Below are 19,316 nucleotides of genomic sequence, written 5' to 3' on the forward strand. Positions count from 1 at the left end.
ACTTCATTCTGTGCAGTGAGCAATAACGTTAGTATTTTCTCTGTTTAAAGTGCAGGCCTGACCAACAATCACCTCCTGTTGGATGTCTCAACCCAGTGAGCTGCAGTCGACACTAAAGCAAAACTGCCACTGCCCCTGTGAGCAATACCCAGCTAAATTGTACAAAAGAAAATTCTACCCAACTCTTCGTTTCCATAATCCATATGATTAATTAATATTGCTGATGTGATTGTGCTCTCTCCGGGCTCCCTGGGTCCATGACAAAACCCCTGTGTTCACAAAGCTGCTTTCGACATCTCTTCATCTGGAAACTACATACATAATTTAAATATTTATTGAAGTAAGGGTAGATTTTTTGGCTCCATTACAATTTTAAAGTTGAACCTCCTCCTGTTTATTGCTTTCATACTTCTGCCCCTGACCTTGTAAGATAAACATAGGTTAGCTTTTTTTACTGTAATAAACTCCAAGCTTGTTTGAATTGCATTTACATCAGAGTTTTTATCAGTTTCCCAGACAGATGCTCCCATTTATATACAGTTAAAACTTTAATTCCTAAAACTAAAAGTTATATCCTAAAACATGTGAATTGTGAACTAGATTTTTGCAACAACAGCCAGTACCGACAAACAGCAATGTGGTAATGACCGAATAATCTGTTTTTGTAACTTTGATTGCGGGATCCATATTGACCAGAACATCGGGGATAACTCCCTGCTCTTCTATGATGTCATGACATGAGGTGTTTTACATTCACCTGAGAGGGCAGACAGGGCTTTTGTTTAACTCATCTGAAAGATGGTTCCTCTGACAACGCAGCACTCCCTCAGTACAGCACTGGAGTGTCAACCTCAGTGCTGAAGTCTTGGAGTGAAACTTGAACCCACAATCTCCTGACTGAGAGATGACACTGTGAAGTAAGTCACGACTGACAATAATTCACAATGTTTCTGTTGTATTAGATTCAGTTTCTAAGTGGTTAAGTCCCAAGGCTGTGTACAGAATGCTTTCCCCCCTGTAAACTGGTAGCCTGAAAGTTTGGTTTGATTTATATTTTACATTCACCTGAGAGGGCACCTGAAAGATGGTACCTCTGACAGTGCAGCAGTCCCTCATTATTGCCCTGGAGTTGTCAGCCTCATTGTGCATCTCCCTCTCCTTCACTTCCATCTCCCCTCCTCATTGATGTCCTCTCCTCTTATTTGTCCTTGTCACAAAAACACAAGAAATAGAATCAGGAGTCAACCATCTGGCCTGTCAAGCCGGCTCCACCATTTAATACAATCATGGCTGAACTTGGGCTTCAACTCCACTTTCCTGCCCCATTCCCATATCCCTTAATTCCCCATCTCCCTCTAGCTCCTTGTCATTATCATCTTCCTTCTTCTCATTGTCTCCCTTCTCCTCCTCATCATTATCACCCTCCTCCTGTTTCTCATGGAATCATTGCATCATGACAACACAGGAGGCTATTCTGCCTGTCATGTTTGTGCTAGCCCTCTGAAGGAGCAATTCACCTAGTGCCATTCCCCTGCCTTTTCACCATATCCCTGCACGTTCTTCCATTTCAGATAATGGTCCAATTTCCTCTTGAATTCCTTGAGGAACCTGCCTCCACCAACCTCTCAGACAGTGCATCTCAGATCCTAACCACTTGCTGTAATAAAATTTTTCCTCATGTCTCCATTGCTTCTTTTACCAATTATCTTAAATCTGTGCCCTCTGGTTCTTGATCCTTCCGCCAATGGGAACAGTTTCTCTCTACCTTCTCTGTCCAGACCCTTCATGGGTTTGAATATCTCCATCAAATCTCATTTCAACCTTCTCTTCTCGAAGGAGAACAGTCCCAAATTGTCCAATCTATCTACAGAACTGAAGTTCCTCATTCCTGGAACTATTCTTGTGAATATTTTCTGCATTCTCTCTATTGCCTTCACATCCATCCTAAAGTGCAGTGCCCAGAACTCGACACAATACTCCAGTTGAGTCTGAAGCAGTATTTTATTGAGGTTTCACATAACTTCCTTGCTTTTGTACTCTGTGCCCCTATTGATAAAGCCCAGGATACTGGATTCTTTCTCAACCTGTCCTGCGATCTTCAATGAATTATGCACATTGGCACCCAGGTCCCTCTGCTCCTGCACCCCTTTAGAATTGTACCCTTTATTTTGTATTGCCACTCTGCGTTCTTCCTCCCAAAGTAAATCACTTCATACTTCTCTGCATTAAATTTCATCTGCCACTTGTCTACCCATTCCACCAATCTGTGTCCTTTTGAAGTTCTACACTATCCTCTTCAGTTCACAGTGCTTCCAAGTTTCATATTGTCTGCAAATTTTGAAATTGTGCCCTGTACAACAAGGTCTCTGTTTCAGGAAGAGCAGGGGTCCTAACACTGAGCCCCAGGGAATTCCAGATAGAGGGATAATGGGGGCACTTGAGCTCTTTCTTGGGTTACTATCTCTGTGGAGATTCATAACGTTTAAACAGAAAGTTGAACTTCCAGTTAATTACTGAAAGGATGACACATCAAGATTTCAAGTTTCAAAACTTTTACTGTGTTAAATGACCAAACAAGAACACGATTGACTAAACAGTATTTTCTTTTGTGGGCAATTTATACTTTAAACTCTAGAAATGTTTTATTTACCACACATCGCACTCTCCAGGGAGTTACAGTTCTTAGAACAAACAGTTCACAGTTGCTTCAGCTTCCAAAGGGGTTGCTTCCTTTATTATTACCCATTCGGGTAATTTATAATCCCAGAACTACCTTTCACAATGAGGTTTACACTGTTCGTTCCTTACTCTAGCTGAAAGCTCGGCAAATCTTCCAGCCTCTTTTAACTCCTCACACACATTCTGCACTGTGATTTTTTTTAGAGACAGAATTTTCTCTGCTTGTGACAAACATTGCACCTGAAGCATTTTTCCCCTATGTGGATCTTTTGGTGTCCTAGAAGAGGGAAGGACACCAGGAAAGCTTTATCGCAAACTTCACACCTGAGGGGTTACTCACCTGTATAGATCCTCTGATGGAGCAAGAGTTTGGATGACCATGAGAAATATTTGTCACACACCTCACACTTGAACAGTTTCTCCCCAGTGCAAATGTATTGATATGCACTGAGGGTCGATGAGGTTAATAATGATTTGTCGCATATCTTTCAGGTGAACAGCTTCCTCCCCTGTGTGAATGCTTTGATGTGTACAGAGGTTCAATTACTGTGTGAACGCTCGGTCGCAAACCTCACACTTGAATGGTTTCCCTCCTGTGTGAATCCTCTTGTGCATCAGGAGTTCAAAGCATTGGGTGAAAGCCATCTCATAAACCTCACGCCTGAATAGTTTCTCCCCTGTGTGCATGTGTCGGAATTCTCTGTGACCTGATATTCTTCAACAACTTCATCACTCACACATAGATGGGGTGAGAAGACTCGCAAGAGAAGCAGCCTATTGGCCGGGTATAAACAATGACATTGAGGTTATCACAAGGCAAGTCCATAAGACCATAAGACATAGGAGCAGAAATTAGGCCATTTGGCCCATCGAGTCTGCTCCGCCATTCAATCATGGCCGATAAGTTTCTCAACCCCATTCTCCCGCCTTCTTCCCGTAACCTTTGATTCTCTTACCAATCAAGAACCTATCTATCTTGGTCTTAAATACACTCAATGACCTGACCTCCACAGCTTTCTGTGGCAATGAATTCCATAGATTCACCACTCTCTGGCTAAAGAAGTTTCTCCTCATCTCTGTTCTTGAGAGAATATACCAGGTCAGCACAAAGAACCACTGATTCCACATGAAGCTCCTACGCACTCTTGTTCCAAAATCGCTTCTGACCTGTTTCATGTCCGTGGCACTGACTTCATCATCATTGTCGGCTACTTTTCCAAGTACCCCATTATTAGACAATTGCACAAATGTCAAGCACCAAATGTCGTGAACACTCAAAGTGCTATTTTCAGTTTATTTGACATACCTAGAGAGATCATTTCAGATAAAGGTCCCTAATTTATTGGTAAGCCCTTTCAGGAAATGTGTGAGAAGTGGAATATCAACATGTCCTCATTACCCTAGATCGAACAGCCCAACTGAATAAATGATTCGCACAGTGAAATCCCAAATTCTCAAGTGTAGACATACCAAGCAAGATCTGCACATGGCACTGTTACACCTCAGAGTGACAACCTTAAGTGCTACTATTCCATCGCTGGCAGGGCTTACGTTTGGCAGACCAGTGTTTACCAACTTACCTACTCTTACCCATTCTACTCCATGAGAAACTAGAAAACAACTTTTGAAACAGCAAGAGCAGATGACCGACGTACACAATAAAAATGCAGGTACAGAACTGCCAAGTTTACACTTGGGACAAGAAGTTTGCATCCAAGATCCCACGGAAGGTACATGGTAACCAGCCAAGGTGAAAAGAATTTGTTCAGAACCAAGGTCCTATGAAGTCATGAAACACAAAAGAGTGAAGAGGGAGATGAAAGAGATAAAAACCAAATACATTGGACAAAGGGGTAGCTTTTGATAAACCACAAGTCATAGTCTGGACAAGAAAACAATCAAGGACTATGTGTTTACATTGAACAGGAGTGGATAACGTGATCATATACAAGTATCTCAAAGATAATAGGAGAGACCAAACTAACTACGTGCAAAAATGCTTGGGTCCTGTAACGAGGTTCAAGCATGTACACATCAAAGATAACAGGATGGACCAAACTAAGCAGGTGTGAAAACGCTTGAGCCCTGCAACAAGGTGTAAACATGTACACATCGAGGATAATAGTATAGACGAAACTAGTTATGTATGTGAATGAGTAGGATAGAAAACACTAATTGTGTGCGTAAACGAGATGTAAACATTGATCATTGGTGCATGCAAATCGAGTAAGATAAGGGAAAAGTATAACTGACACAAAATGTAACCATTCAGGAAGCTTGTACCCATCTTCTATGGATACAGTCTCCCCTGCATATGCCTGAATAAAACTGGTGAAAGAAGCTTGAGTTTCGTGTGGTTGCTGCAGAATCGGAGGGTGCTTGAACTCCCTTTCAAGAGCAACAGTAAGGCATGGCTGAGGACATATCAAATCCATTCCATCTCCTCAACCACCATGCAGTCCTATTGTATCTAGGAGAAGATCTCAAATGCAATCAGGATCATCCAAGAATGTTTTTTTTTATTATTCATTCACAGGATGTGGGCGTTGCTGGCTGGGCCAGCATTTATTGCCCATCCCTAGTTGCCCTTGAGAAGGTGGTGGTGAGCTGCCTTCTTGAACCGCTGCAGTCCATATGATGTAGGCACACCCACAGTGCTGTTAGGGAGGGAGTTCCAGGATTTTGACCCAGCGTCAGTGAAGGAACAGTGAAATATTTCCGAGTCAGGATGGTGGGTGACTTGGAGGGGAACCTCCAGTTGCTTGTGTTCCCATCTATCTGCTGCCCTTGTCCTTCTAAAAGAGAGTCCTAGAGGTCACTGTGAGAAAGTAAAGAGACCCCCCCAGACAAGGTTACCATCACAAAATCCAGGTGTACTCTTTAGAAACTCATAGAAACGTCACTTGGATGCAATTATGTAACGGTAACTAAACATGGACATGTATTCTAAATCGTTATGCTGCTTTGGAAGGGGGGTAAAGTATCTTTAAAAGAGCAAGGGGGCTGTTGTAGTATGCATTCGAGAGGATGAACATGTGTCTGTATAATCACTAGAAGGGAAATGATGTGTGTATTGTGTGTTCCAGTTTTAATTTCATTTTTGCCGTAAGCATCAGGACAGAAAACACAGCTCCTAATGTCTCCAAGATCTACACCCATGTAAGACTGTTCTCATGTGCCTAACACTGAATAAATGGACCTGCAATGTGTTAACCAATCCCTTACACGTGATTGGTGCCTTGTACCTTAGACAGCAAATAAGATGAAGGGCTCGTGTGCTGTGTTCTTACAATGAAACGTCACTGACTCTTAATCAGGTCAAGAAGACAATCAGATAATCAGTGGTTAGAAAGGCTTCGGCCTCTGATCTACCAGCACAAGCACCTGGGGCGGGGGGAGGAGCCATTCGTGGGGTAGTAATGGACAGACTTCAATTAGCCTTAGCATCTCTGGTCTATGGAGGGGGAGAATCAGCCAGGAATCCCGTTCCTCATCAGTGACCCCAGCTGGGAAGTCAGGGGGAGGGCAGGATGTGTCTCGGCTGTGACAGTCTCCATTGTCTCACAACATTCACTGTCTGGGTCTACACATGCTGAATGGCCACTCAAACAGAGCACTAGAGGCCAATCAATGTCCACAGTCTGTACTCCAGGTCAGCACCCCGAGGATTGAAGGGAATGTGAGATGGGAACGAGGGCATCAACCCTTCAACAACAACTTGCATTTATACAGCGCCTTTAATATAGTAAAACATCTCAAAGTGTTTCATACAGACATAATCAGATAAAAATTAACACTGACACGAAGAAGGAGACATGAGGAGGGGATGTCACTGTGTCTCTGGGAGGGTTTCCTCAGCCACAGGAAGTAGGTGATTCAGGAGAATGTGTGTCAGGACTTTCCCTGCTCTGGACAAGAGGGAAATACCTCAATAGTTTCCACAGCGTGATTTATCTCCCTCCTGGAAGATATTTACAACTGTCACATTCCTGAGGTCGGAGGGAGTTCTTTTTTCTCCAAATCCATTGGATGAGTTCATGGAGCCTTGATGTGAGCAGAAATCCACCAGCTTTGAAGGCCTCAACTGGAATACATTTGGGACCACAGGCTATGCTGTTTTTCATCTGTTTGATTGTTTGTTGCAGCTCTCCCATCAATGGTGACTCACCCATGGATTCTACCACAGGGATTCCACCACATTTCTGTCAAACTGAGACAGCTGGGCTGCAATAAGTGAGGTTTTATTCAGATGGGACAATGACAGGTTTAAATCCCCACCTGTTCTGCTGCTCAAAGTCGCTTCCGTTTCACTGGTCAGTTCCCCAAGCTTGAGGAAACTCATGTTACTCCAGAAATATTTGGATTGGCTGTGAGAGACGTCAATCAGAGAGCCCACCCACTCTGCCCATTCTCTCCTCTTCCTATTCCTGAAAATCAAGTGAGGAGATGGTGAGTGAAGGAACAGAATTTATAATAATTACATCACATAATATCCACACTAATGTTCAGGCAGTCTGACTATCCTGTGGGGAATCAGGTGTGGAAATGCCCCTTATGCTGTGTGAGAAGATCCAGCTGAGAGAGCTGTTTACTGGGTGCTTTGTGCTGAACTGTTTGACTGGAGCTGTGTGTTGGATATTGAGTGTGTTTATTGGAAACGTTTCCCTTCTGATTTACAGGCTGAGTTTTGTTGATGGGTCATTACTGAATATGAGAAGGTGAGGTGTAATTATCTGGGAGGTGCAGAGTGTCTGAGGATTCTTACTGATTTCCTATTGTTGAATTCTGTGTGTGTGTTTGGAGCTGATTATTATCCTGATACAGTCCCTCTCTGGGAGTGTTGCCCAGTCAGAGCGGCAGTGCTGAGGGAGAGCTGCCTCCTTGGAAGCATCTTTAAAGATTTTACTTGAAGGCCTCGGACTTTCCCAAAAACCTGTGTGTGCGTGTGTGTGTTGGGAGCTGGTTATTATCCTGTGGACTATAAACGGTCAGTTCTGTCTGTGTGTTGGGATCTGGATGTTTCCTGTCTTTTCAAATCCCTCCAAGATTTCTCACAACCCAATCTCTAAAACCTCCTCAATAAAGAAAGACTTGCATTTATATCGAGCATTTCATGACCACCAGATGTCCTAAAGTGCTTTACAGCCGATTGATGTACTTTTGAAGTGTGGTCACTGCTGTAATATAGGAAATGTGGTAGCCAATATGTGCACAGCAAGGTCTCACAAACAGCAATATGATACAGTTTTTTAGTGGTGTTGATTGAGGGATTAATGTTGGTCAGGACACCAGGGGTAATTCCCCTGTGCTTCAAAATAGTGCCATGGGATCTTTTACACCCAACATAGAGAGAGCAGCAGGGGCCTCGTTTGCGATCTCATCTGAAAGATGGCACCTCTGACAGTGCAGCACTGCCACACTCCTTTTGTGCTGTACTATTCTATGATTCTATGAAGGGCTCTCCATTACGATCCCTGGCTCTCACTGTCATTTACCTATGTTGGTCAGGAAGAGGAACACTGTGCATAGGAAGAACTGCAAGCTCCATGAATAGGAGAAACCAGTGACGTCCTACCTCAGCTCATCTGCTGCTGAAACCCTCATCCAGACCTTTGCAGGCTCTAGACTCAACTATTCCAATGCTCTCCTGACTGCTCTCACATCTTGCACTGTAAACTTGAGCTCCTCCAAAACTCTGCTGCCCATGTCCTAACTGACACCAAGACCCATTCAGCAATCATCCCTGTGCTCACTGATCTACATTGGCTCCTGCTCAAGCAACACCTCAATTTTGAAATTCTCATCCTTGGTTTCAAATCCCTCCATGGCCTTTCTCCTCCCTATCTCTGTAATCTCCTCCAGTCTCACAACCCTCCAGATACCTGTGCTCCTCTAATTCCAACCTCTTCAGCATCCCTGATTTTAATCACTCCACCATTGGTGGCTATGCCTTCAGCTGCCTGGTTCCTAAACCCTGGAATTCCCCCCTAAACCTCTCCATGTCTCTACCTATCTTTCCTCCTGTAAGACACTCCTTAAAATCTATCCTGCAACCAAGTTTTTGGTCAACTGTACTAATATTACCACATGTGCCTCAGTGACAAATATTGACAACACTCTTGCAAAGTACGCACCTTGGGACATTGACCTATATTAAAGGTGCTGCATAAATGCAAGTTGATATTTGTTGCTGTGTAAAAAGTCAGAAATTGAGCAGGCATTCATTATTGAATGTCAGGATTGTCCAGATCTCTCTGCTTTTTCGCTTATTATTGGATTTTGTACTGATTGTTTATCATTGTTTGCTCGGCCACTTCAGAGGACAGATCAGAGTCAACCATGTTGTGTGGGACTGGGTCACATGTAGACCAGACCAGGCAGTTGTAGCAGGTTCCCTTCCCTGAAGGGCAATATTTGGGTTTGAAGGACAACTTGAAAGTTTTCATGTTTTATTTTGATTCTTTTCCCCAAATTCCAAAATGTATTAATTCAGTTTCACAACATGGAGTGGTTGAGGTGAATAACATAGATGCCTTTAAGGGGAAACTAGATCAGTACATGAGGGAGAAAAGAACAAAAGGATATCTGACAGCGTGAGATGAAGAGAGGTGAGAGGAGGGCCGTGTGAAGCATTAACACTAGCCAAATTGGGCCGAATGGCCTGTTTCTGTACTGTAATTCTATATATGTAACTTTCCATGGTTGGATTTGAACACTCAACCTTTGGATTGTTAATCCAGCACCATAGTAATTTGGCTGCCGAAACTGTAGACACATTTATTGAAATGTCGTTTGATGCCTTCCTTAAAGATTTTACCTGAAGGCCTCGGCCTTTCCCAAAAGCCTGGGCTTGGATTTGATAGTTTTGCCCAGTGCTGTGGCTGATAGCTGAATTTGGGATGTGCAGTCTGAGCGAGTGCAGTGTATCTAATTTCCCAGGATAAACCAGAACCCTTCAATCAGCTACACTGAAGCAAGATTTTCCTTAGCTTCTAGCACTTCCTGTCCAGTGTGTTCTCTTGAAATAATTTTCGAAAACAAGGGGAGAAATTTCAAAATATCCATTGAATTAACATTTCACCTGAGTGTTTTTTATAATAAACACATAATCAAAGGGTAAAACTGGTCATCACCAGCATGACTCGAGCTTATAGTGAATTGATAGCCTGTTTTACACTCCGCCCAACTGTCTTTTCCATTGTCGTCACGGTGCCAGGGAAGATGGGGTTTGGGTGGAGGAAAGAAAGTAGCCACATTGTCTGCTCCTGGTCACTATCCAGTGTCCCTACTGGAAACAGAGGGTGTGTGACAGTCAAGTGAGGAAAGAGAAAGGACTTGCATCTGATCCCCCACACAGGGGAATAGCAGACTGGCACTCACTGTGGAACAGTCTCTAACTGAGGAGTCAGCCTCTTCAGCAAAGGAGGAGAGGGAGAGGGAGTTGGAGGAAATCATGTTTCCTTTTCCTGTTTCCAACTCCAGACACACCGGAGGATTCACACAGGGGAGAAACCATTCAAGTGCGAGGTGTGTGCTAAATCATTCTCGCAGTCATCAAGTCTCCACACACACCAGAGGATTGACACAGGGGAGAAACCATTCAAGTGTGAGGTGTGTGATAAATCATTCTCGTACTCATCAAACCTTCGCAGACACCGACGCATTCACACAGGAGAGAAACCATTCACGTATGAGGTGCGCGACAAATCATTCTCGCATTTTTCAAGCTTCTGCAAACACCAACGCATTCACACGGGAGAGACCATTCACATGTGAAGTATGCAACAAATCATTCTCATATTTTTCAAGCTTTCATGTATACCAACGTATTCATACAGGGGTGAAACCATTCACATGCGAAGTGTGTGACAAAGCCTTCACACAGTTATCGAGTCTTATAAGACATCAGACAATTCACACAGGGGAGAAACCCTTCAAGTGAGGTTTGTGATAAAGCTTTCGCAACATCTACGAGGTCTTGGATGCACCAGAGGATTCACATGAGAGGAGAAGCCCTTCAGGTGTGAGCTGTGTAATAATTGGAGCTGGTGAGACATCAACATATTCACACAGGGGAGAAGCTGTTCACGAGTTACATTGTAAAAAAATGCCTTCAAACAATTATCGAGCCTCCTGAAGCATCACACAATCCACACTGGGAACTAACACTTCAAATATGTGGTTTATAATAAAGCTTTTGTACATCTTTGACCCTCCTGGGACACCAGACAATTCACACAGGGGACAAACTCTTCAAGTATGATGCTGTGATAAGGCTTTTGCCCAGATCTCTGATCTCCTGAAGCACCAGCTTCAATCTGGCAAGAAACCATTCAGGTGTGAGGTGTTTGACAAAGCTTTCACATAGTCAGCGTATCTCCTGGTCCATCAACCCCCTCACACAGGGGAGAAACCCTATCAGTTCTGTAATAAAGCCTTCACAGAGTTGTCAGACCTCCTGGAACATCAGTGAACCCACGTGGGAGACAAACATTTCTATTGTGATATGTACCAGGATTGTTTCACCTCCTCTCACTATACACCAACATCTACACAGGGAGTTGGAGCCGGGACACCTGCTTCCGTTATACTGAGAGTTTTCTGTGTTGTTTACCCTCCAGTGCTCACACAGGGGAGCTGTCATTTCGAAGCAATGTCTGTCTCAGCAGTGTCTGTCTCAAATCTCTCTCACCATCAGTCCAATCATTTCAAGAAGGCCAACTTAACCTTTGAGCAGATCACCAAATATCACCAAATGAAGATATCAATATGTATAGCAGCTCCTGTTTATGCACAGATGTCACTGTGTGGAAGAATAAAATACATCTACAGGACAACTAAGGATTAAACGGTTAAAATCACAGTGGAATACTACAGCACAGTTCCCTCTTGGTTCTCGTAGGCACACCTGCAGCTGCCAGCTTATTGAACAGTAAAGGAGGAAAGGAGTATCATAAACAAGCTGCCTGGAATCCTTAACGCAAGGATGGGACAACCCTTAGTTGTCCTTGCGTTAAGGATTCCAGGCAGCTTGTTTATGATACTCCTTTCCTCCTTTACTGTTCAATAAGCTGGCAGCTGCAGGTGTGCCTACGAGAACCAAGAGGGAACTGTGCTGTAGTATTCCACTGTGATTTTAACCGTTTAACCCTTAGTTGTCCTGTAGATGTATTTTATTCTTCCACACAGTGACATGAGGACCCAGGTAATTCTGTTTTTGTTTTGTTATCTATTCTCTGTCTCACTTCTTATCACCAGATGGGCTCCTCATAAGATCCTGAGTAGTCATATGCTAGAATAGATCAATTGTATACTGCATGCCGTAAACAAGGATTCACAATGTAATTAATTATTGAAGGTTAGACAGTTTTATCACCTTCAGGCTCTTTGATATGTACAATTTTTACTATAACTATGTGTGTACTCTGATGCTTCTTCAGAGTGTCAGCTAGCTCCACTGTAAGCTTCTGGGCTCTCCGTGATATCACGATTTTAATAAAAGGCTTCCGAGACAAACCTCCTGGGTCTGAGTGTTCACTCCGATTTCCGCAACAAATTGGCGACGAGGATGGGATCCGACTGAAGTCCTGTGGTCTCTTAAGTTGGAGAGGTAATTGAAAACCTGGACCATCGGATCTCTGAAAAAGAACCCTTGCGGAGAAAGGGAGAGACTCTCCTAAGTTGGGGAGAGTACAAACAGCATCCTAGCTGAAAGGGGGAGTGCAGTTAAATAGTGTCCCAGCTACCTCTTAAGTTGGAGAGGTGGCATCTTAAGTTGGAGAGGTGAAAGGGGGACGAAAAGCATCCTAGCTGAAAGGAGGAGTGCTTGAAAAAGGGTAGCTACCGACCAGACTCAAAAAAAAACCCAAGGAACTGGAGGACTTGTTAAGGAACTCTTAAACACTGGTGAGCACATAGGGTAGGAAACACACCGCGCTGTTAATTGTGTTTTCTTTTCAGAAAAATGGGAGGTCTCAACAGCAGAGCGTGCTCTGCCACTCTCCCTGCTTCTCAAAGTACTGAGAACAAACTGAAACCAGCGAAACTGGAGCTTAAATTAGGAACTTTGAAGATGGGTAAGAAAACGAAAAAAGTTGTAGTATACCCAGGGGTTCGAGTCCCCTGGAGGTGAAAAGTAAGTAAGTTCTGTGTTTTCTTTTGTGTTATTATTAAGTAAAATGGGAAATATGACATCAAAGAAACCACAGGTTCCCCCTTTGAAGGGAACCCCAAATGCTTATATGTATGTCCATTGTGGTCCTGAAATTGTCTAATATGATTCTGATTGGGTTAAATGGACTCAAAGGAGAGAGCTTCCTATCAGCTGGAACTTTTAATCGGAACAGATTTGAGTGGTTATAATATGTTTTAAGGGAAGAAGATAGTCCGCTACTGAATTTTCAAAAACTTAAAAAAAAATGAATTGATCTAAGTTACAAGAGCTGTTTGTGCTGAAGAGAGAGAGAGAGAAAGGGTACCCCTAGGAGGTTAATAAGCAATTGACAAGCAGCAGCAGAGAAAATGTGAGCTTTTGTCAGTTTGAAGGTCCCTATAGGTGGAGCCTTCAAGATCCCTTTACTCCCCCCACTGCTACTCGAAGCTTCGTTTAGAGTTAAGTTCAATATTATAGGAGTATCGATACATACCTTTATCTATGTGTTTGTTTGCGTGCAATTAAGCATTTGTATGTGAGCTTTAATGTGTTTTCTTCCCTGAATTTTCTTTTGTATGTGTAGTTGAGCACTTTAGAGTCGAAAGCCCCATATTAGATTAAAGGAAAAGTTTATTCAAATATTCCAAAGTTTAGAGTATAAGGTTTGAGTTGAGATTTCTGGCAAAAATCGTAATTTGAAGGTAGTGTAAAGATAAAACAGGGCTTGCCTTTGTTTGAGATGAACCAACCCTTATACCACCCCCTTGCAGACTAGTAGGGAATAACCCTCATCATCAGCTTCCAAACTGATTGGGATTAATACATACGAGTTAGTATTCTAAAATTCTGAGAAAAAAGAAATTACTTGAAATTCAGAAGGATTCTAGGAAAACGAAAAGACATAAACACAAGGTCTAGGTGGTTCCAGTGGATAAAAAGGGGTTTCTTATGAAGAGATTAATTAAATATTAAAGGAAATCTGCTTTCCAAAAGCACTGTAATTTGAATTTGGGACAATCTTGAGATGTAAAGTGCAGTGTAATTTAACAGGTTACTTTTGAATCACTAGGATGCTATCTAAGATAAAGAATGTGTCAATAAACATATGGAAATTATAACTTGGATACAAGTCATTACACATGAAAAAGAGGTTGTTTTAATTTTGATAGTGTAAATTACAGTTCTTACAAAGTTTAAAAATTTGAGGTTTGGTTCTTGATAAAGTTCTCAAAAAGGGAATTTTCATTTTAAAAGGTCTGACAACAATTGGCACTAATTCAAATGCTGCAAGCTTTTGTATTTGTAAAGTCTGTTCCCAAAATATGAAGCTAAGCTCAAGACCTTTACAAAGTTTGGCAGAATCCAATTTTTGGCCGAGTTAATGAATCTGGGATAATTCTAAAAGAAAAGGGTGAGACACAATTTAGTGGGTTACTTTTAAGACAATAAAATTTTTGAGAAGAAGAAAAGGAAGCAAAACATGTCAATACCTGATTTCTGTTTTTAAAGCTGTTATGAGAACATCTTATTTATTTTATAGTCTCTCCAGGCAACCTGAACAAGATAAGATGGTAGCTGTTGCAAGTGTAAACTGGTATGAGTCAAGTCAGAGAATGAATTAGGGAAAGAGGACATAATGTACAAACTGTTTTAAGGGAAATTAATTTGATAATCTGGCCATCAACTGAGGCATTGGAACTGCACAGGGGGAGATAAGCAAAGATCTAGAGACAGAGATCCCCGTTGAAATGGAATAGTTAGTATGGCCTAAAGAGCAAGGAAACATTTTAAACAATCAAGACAATAGAGAAACTGAACTCAAGAAAACCTTCGGATGATCATGGTCAGGAAGGAAAACTTAGAGGTAAAACTATGAGGAATCTGTAGTTCAGGAATTGAAATGTAAGGAGAAATAATACTTAACAACAATTTACCACAAGATGGATACAGGTAAAGGGAAAGCTGGAAAAAGGCTAAATAGATGTATTACTGATTATATTAATGTGCCTGCAAGCTACAACGAGTAAAACCATAGGATTAACACCTTGATGACAGAGGCAGAGTTAAGCGGTTCCCAGAGAGAACCATCACTGGAAGTGAAGATACTGAGACATTGAAAGAAAGGATAAGAAGGTGCATTGTACAGTTGTTTAAGGAATTGAGGTCTGACATGAGACAGCAGCAGGAGAGAGTAAACTGGAAGGAGTGGGGGTGCCTACCCAGATGGATTCAGATCAGGGAACTCATTTCACAGGGAGAGTCATTAAAGAAGTGTGTAAGTTTATGGAGATTAAACAGAAATTCCATATTCCTTACCACTCCCAGAGTCCAGGGATGGTGGAAAGGATGAACTAAAAAAAAACATCAATCAAGAGACAGGGAACAGCCCAATATTCTAATACACTGTGGGCTACCCCAAGTAGGACCAACAGGTTCACCCCATTTGAAATGATAACAGGAAAAGCCATACAATTACCTGAAGGCATTATAGTAGGAGGTGTAGGGCGACTGAAAGGAAAAATACAGGACATTGTAAGGGAATTAAGTAGGCAATTACATGAGTTGAGAGAGGAAGTTAAAGACTGACAGATGATTAAGGATATGGAAACAGGCAAATCCAAAGAGCAACAATGGACCATCCCAGCTAATTATGACAGGTGGTACATGCGCACTTGTAGATATGAAAACGGGAAGTAAATGGAGGCACTACACACAGTTAAAGATACATGACAATTGACCAAGCGGTAACCCAGAGAATGGGAGCCGATGTTAATGTCTCCACTGATCTATGATCCTGGTCGTGGGCCTATTAGTACTGGCAAAAAGGTCGGGGATCATCACTGCTCATCCTGCACCGCAGAAGGAACTTTGGTACAACATGGACAGTGCCGAATGCGACACGCAAAGGGGAATGATAAACGTAACAGTAGGAGAACAAGTGCTTTCAAATTGTAGTAAGGGTTTGCTTCAGATCGAGCATGGGAGGTCCGCCACAACCCAGCCACCTCCCACCTCTACCTTCACAGTCTGAGTAGAGATAATTGAAGCCCCTCAAACCACACCGACTGATCCATCTTGTCCGACTATGCATCCAGGACCGATGAATGGTTTGGTACTAGTTAATCAGAAGTTTTGTATGATAATGTACACCATGAGCTGGTACCCATAGTCTTGAATGTATCCGGTGTCGTCCTGCCCCAATGGTGCTCAACCCATACCCAAGCACTCTATACAGTTCTGCCGCGCCAATTGATGACTGAAGCAGTTCAGTTCAGCGGTGAGATGCGATCAGGCTTGGGAGGGAACTGCATTAAGCGCAGCCTGATAAATGATGTCGCTATGATATTCAATATAGGGACATCATTGGTTAATCTAAAGCCTGGCTACCGTGCTCGAAAGTCATGCGGGGACTATCAATAAATTAATTGAAATAGGGAAAAATATTTCAGACGAAGTGAACAGAAATTATGTATGCAGCACCTATGGATCTTGGGCACTGGAACAAGCCTGAGAAAATTTAAGACAGACTAAAGAAAGGGTAGTCCCTTTATGGGTAACTAATGAGCATTTATTGAATCTCTCATGACACAAGAATCATGACTTAACCAGTTGCCAGCTCAGGGGTTTAACACGTGTATATAAAATGAATGTTGAATGTATAGTGAATAGTAATATGCTAATAGGCATTGTATTAGTAATACCTGTCATACCTATGTCAATGACATAACCCAGGCAAGATGCCCACAGTGACTGCTGGTATAAGACCCCAGCCATGGGGCCCGTTTGTACACCTACAAATGGACTTTATACAAATGCCTAAATGTATGGGCTATAATTATGTTTTAGTTCTAGTATGTTTGTTCTCGCGATGGGTGGAGGCATATCCCACCCGACGAAATGATGCTGTTGTTGTTGTAAAATTGTCTATTTTACTGCTAAAGTGATAAAGGAACTGTTGAAGGCCTTACAATGCAACCATCACCTTTCCTGCCCATACCACCCCCTGTCTACTGGAGCGGTGGAAAGACAAAATGGTATTCTGAAAAACAAACTAGCTAAATTATGTGAAGAAACCAGTTTGAAAGGGCCTGCAGCTCTACCCTTGGCGCTCATGACTATGCGCTCTCACCCTAACTATCTCAAGAGCTCGTATATGCAGGAAGTAGAAGCTCAGAAAAAGCCCACCATTGAAGACTGCCATCAATACCAGCCCGGGGACCTAGTCCTAATAAAGACCTTCAGGAGAAAGAACTGTTTGGAACTTCGATGGAAAGAACCTTTCCAAGTCCCGCTCACCACCCATACGGCCGTGAAGGTTGAAGGACGTCCCTTGTGGATCCACGCATCGCACGTCAAGCGGACGCTGACCTCGGACGGAAGTGCTTGTGCAAGAACTTTGACTGAGCCGTCGGAATTCTGACTCTGATTTGGATCCTGTCCTGTGTGGTCCTTGCGGGGGGCATGGACTACCAATTCTGCGGTTCAACGAATGCAGGCTGTAGCCTCACAAGTTAATCAGACTAAATGTTGGATTTATACTCATTTTCCTCATTGCAAGACAGCAGCTGAATTGCATGAGAGGGTGGAAAGGACCCTATCTTGTGCTACTAACAACTCGAACGGCCCCAAAGATTAAAGGGAAGGAAGATTGGGTCCACGCCACTCGTTGTAAAAAAAAAAACATTGTTCGGCAGTCCTATAACCATTGTTACCAGTGAACTAATTTGCATTATGTATCGGATACTGCCTTTTCCTATATTCTGTCTTTTTGCTATATTTTGTGGGGTGTACCCAAAGGATTCTCACCCCAACACCTTTTTGTCTTTATGCCGCGCCTATGCTAGACAAGTAGGACAGGGTGCCTGTTGGATATGTGCCCAGACTCCCCAACATGGAGGTGAGTCAAGCGCCTATCAGGCAAAACCAATGACTGAGGAAGAAGTGAAGGATCTCACAAATTTCCACACCCAGTCAGATGAAAAAGAATCCAATATGTTCAGGGGATGGTTCTGTCGCTCTCCACCTGCTAATGAGTGGAACTATACAGATCATGGGATAAGAATCAAGCCTCCTCAGGGGCTGATAAACGCCACCTATTGGTGTTCGAACCTTGCAACTGGTATCTATAAGCTGGGACAGCATGTTATGGATAAAGTGCGAGAAATAAAGAAAGTTGGGGAAATATTGAGCACTTTTTATAACAGGGATTCCTGGTGGGCTACAGTAACAGGGTGGTTCTCCGATTGGGGAAGTTGGCTGCTGTATGTTTCAATCAGGTAGTTTTAACAGGTGTTATAGGATGTTGCGCATGTGCTACTTTGAGGATTTGCTGTATTAATGGAGCTATGAATGGAGTCACCACTAGATTAGGAGGAGCTCCCATTGTCCCTCAAATGGTACGCACTGGCCCCAGTGAAACCCACTGGTGGGGAGAAAAAGTTTACCCTGCCAGGGATCGGCATTTTCCTTACGGTTATGAGCCCCCTTATGATGATGAAGATACTATTCCTCATTGGTGTTAATCTAAAAGATTAACAAGGGGGGATTGTGGAAGAATAAAATACATCTACAGGACAACTAAGGGCTAACTGGTTAAAATCACAGTGGAATACTACAGCACAGTTCCCTCTTGGTTCTCGTAGGCACACCTGCAGCTGCTAGCTCATTGAGCAGTAAAGGAGGAAAGGAGTATCATAAACAAGCTGCCTGGAATTTTTAACGCAAGGATGGGATGTCTGCCCCAACTCAAAGGGACAGGATCAAGCAATGGTCATTTGTGTTTTAGCATATTCACCCCCTAGCACTATAGATAAGGTCAAGCAGGGTTATCTATTCTCTGTCTCACTTCTTATCACCAGATGGGCTCCTCGTAAGATCCTGGGTAGTCGTAAGCTAGAATAGATCAATTATATACTGCATGCCGTAAACAAGGATTCTCAATGTAATTAATTTTTGAAGGTTCGACAGTTTTTCCACCTTCGGGCACTTTGATATGTACAACTTTTACTATAACTATGTGTGTACTCTGATGCTTCTTCAGAGTGTCAGCTACCTCCACTGTAAGCTGCTGGGCTCTCCATGATATCACGATTTTAATAAAAGGCTTCCGAGACAAACCTCCTGGGTTTGAGTGTTCACTCCGATTTCCCCAACACACTGTGTCTCTGGGAGGATTTCCTCAGCCACAAGTAGTAGGTGATTCAGGAGAATGTTTGTCAGGGTTGTCCCTACTCTGGACAAGAGGGAACAACCTCAATAGTTTCCACAGTGTGATTTATCTCCTTTCTTGAAGATAGTTACAATTGTCACATTCCTGAAGTCGGAGGGAGTTCTTCTTCCTCCCAAATCTGTAGGATGAGTTCATGGAGTCTTGATGTGAGCAGAAGCCCACCAGCTTTGAAGACTCAGCTGGAATACCATCGGGGCCACAGGCTTTGTGGTTTTTCATCTGTTTGCGTAAAGAAAATATCATTTTTTCCAATAT

At 42.8% G+C, this 19,316-nt stretch overlaps 1 protein-coding gene across 2 annotated transcripts in view; it reads right to left on the reverse strand.

Moving 5' to 3' along the window:
- The window catches only part of LOC121291622 (zinc finger protein 239-like), a 44,002-nt gene that overhangs the window by 14,654 nt on the left and 10,032 nt on the right, over positions 1 to 19,316 (reverse strand). Inside the window, exon 3 of one of the 2 annotated variants that reach the window (XR_005946039.1) lies at positions 6,398 to 7,106. The exons of the other annotated variant lie outside the window; for it this stretch is intronic. The gene's annotated coding sequence lies outside the window, so the exon portion shown is untranslated. Of the gene's footprint in view, positions 1 to 6,397; positions 7,107 to 19,316 lie in introns of those variants that run through there. 2 annotated transcript variants of the gene reach the window in all.

Source organism: Carcharodon carcharias, chromosome 19 (assembly GCF_017639515.1).
Source record: "Carcharodon carcharias isolate sCarCar2 chromosome 19, sCarCar2.pri, whole genome shotgun sequence".
NCBI lineage: Eukaryota > Metazoa > Chordata > Chondrichthyes > Lamniformes > Lamnidae > Carcharodon > Carcharodon carcharias.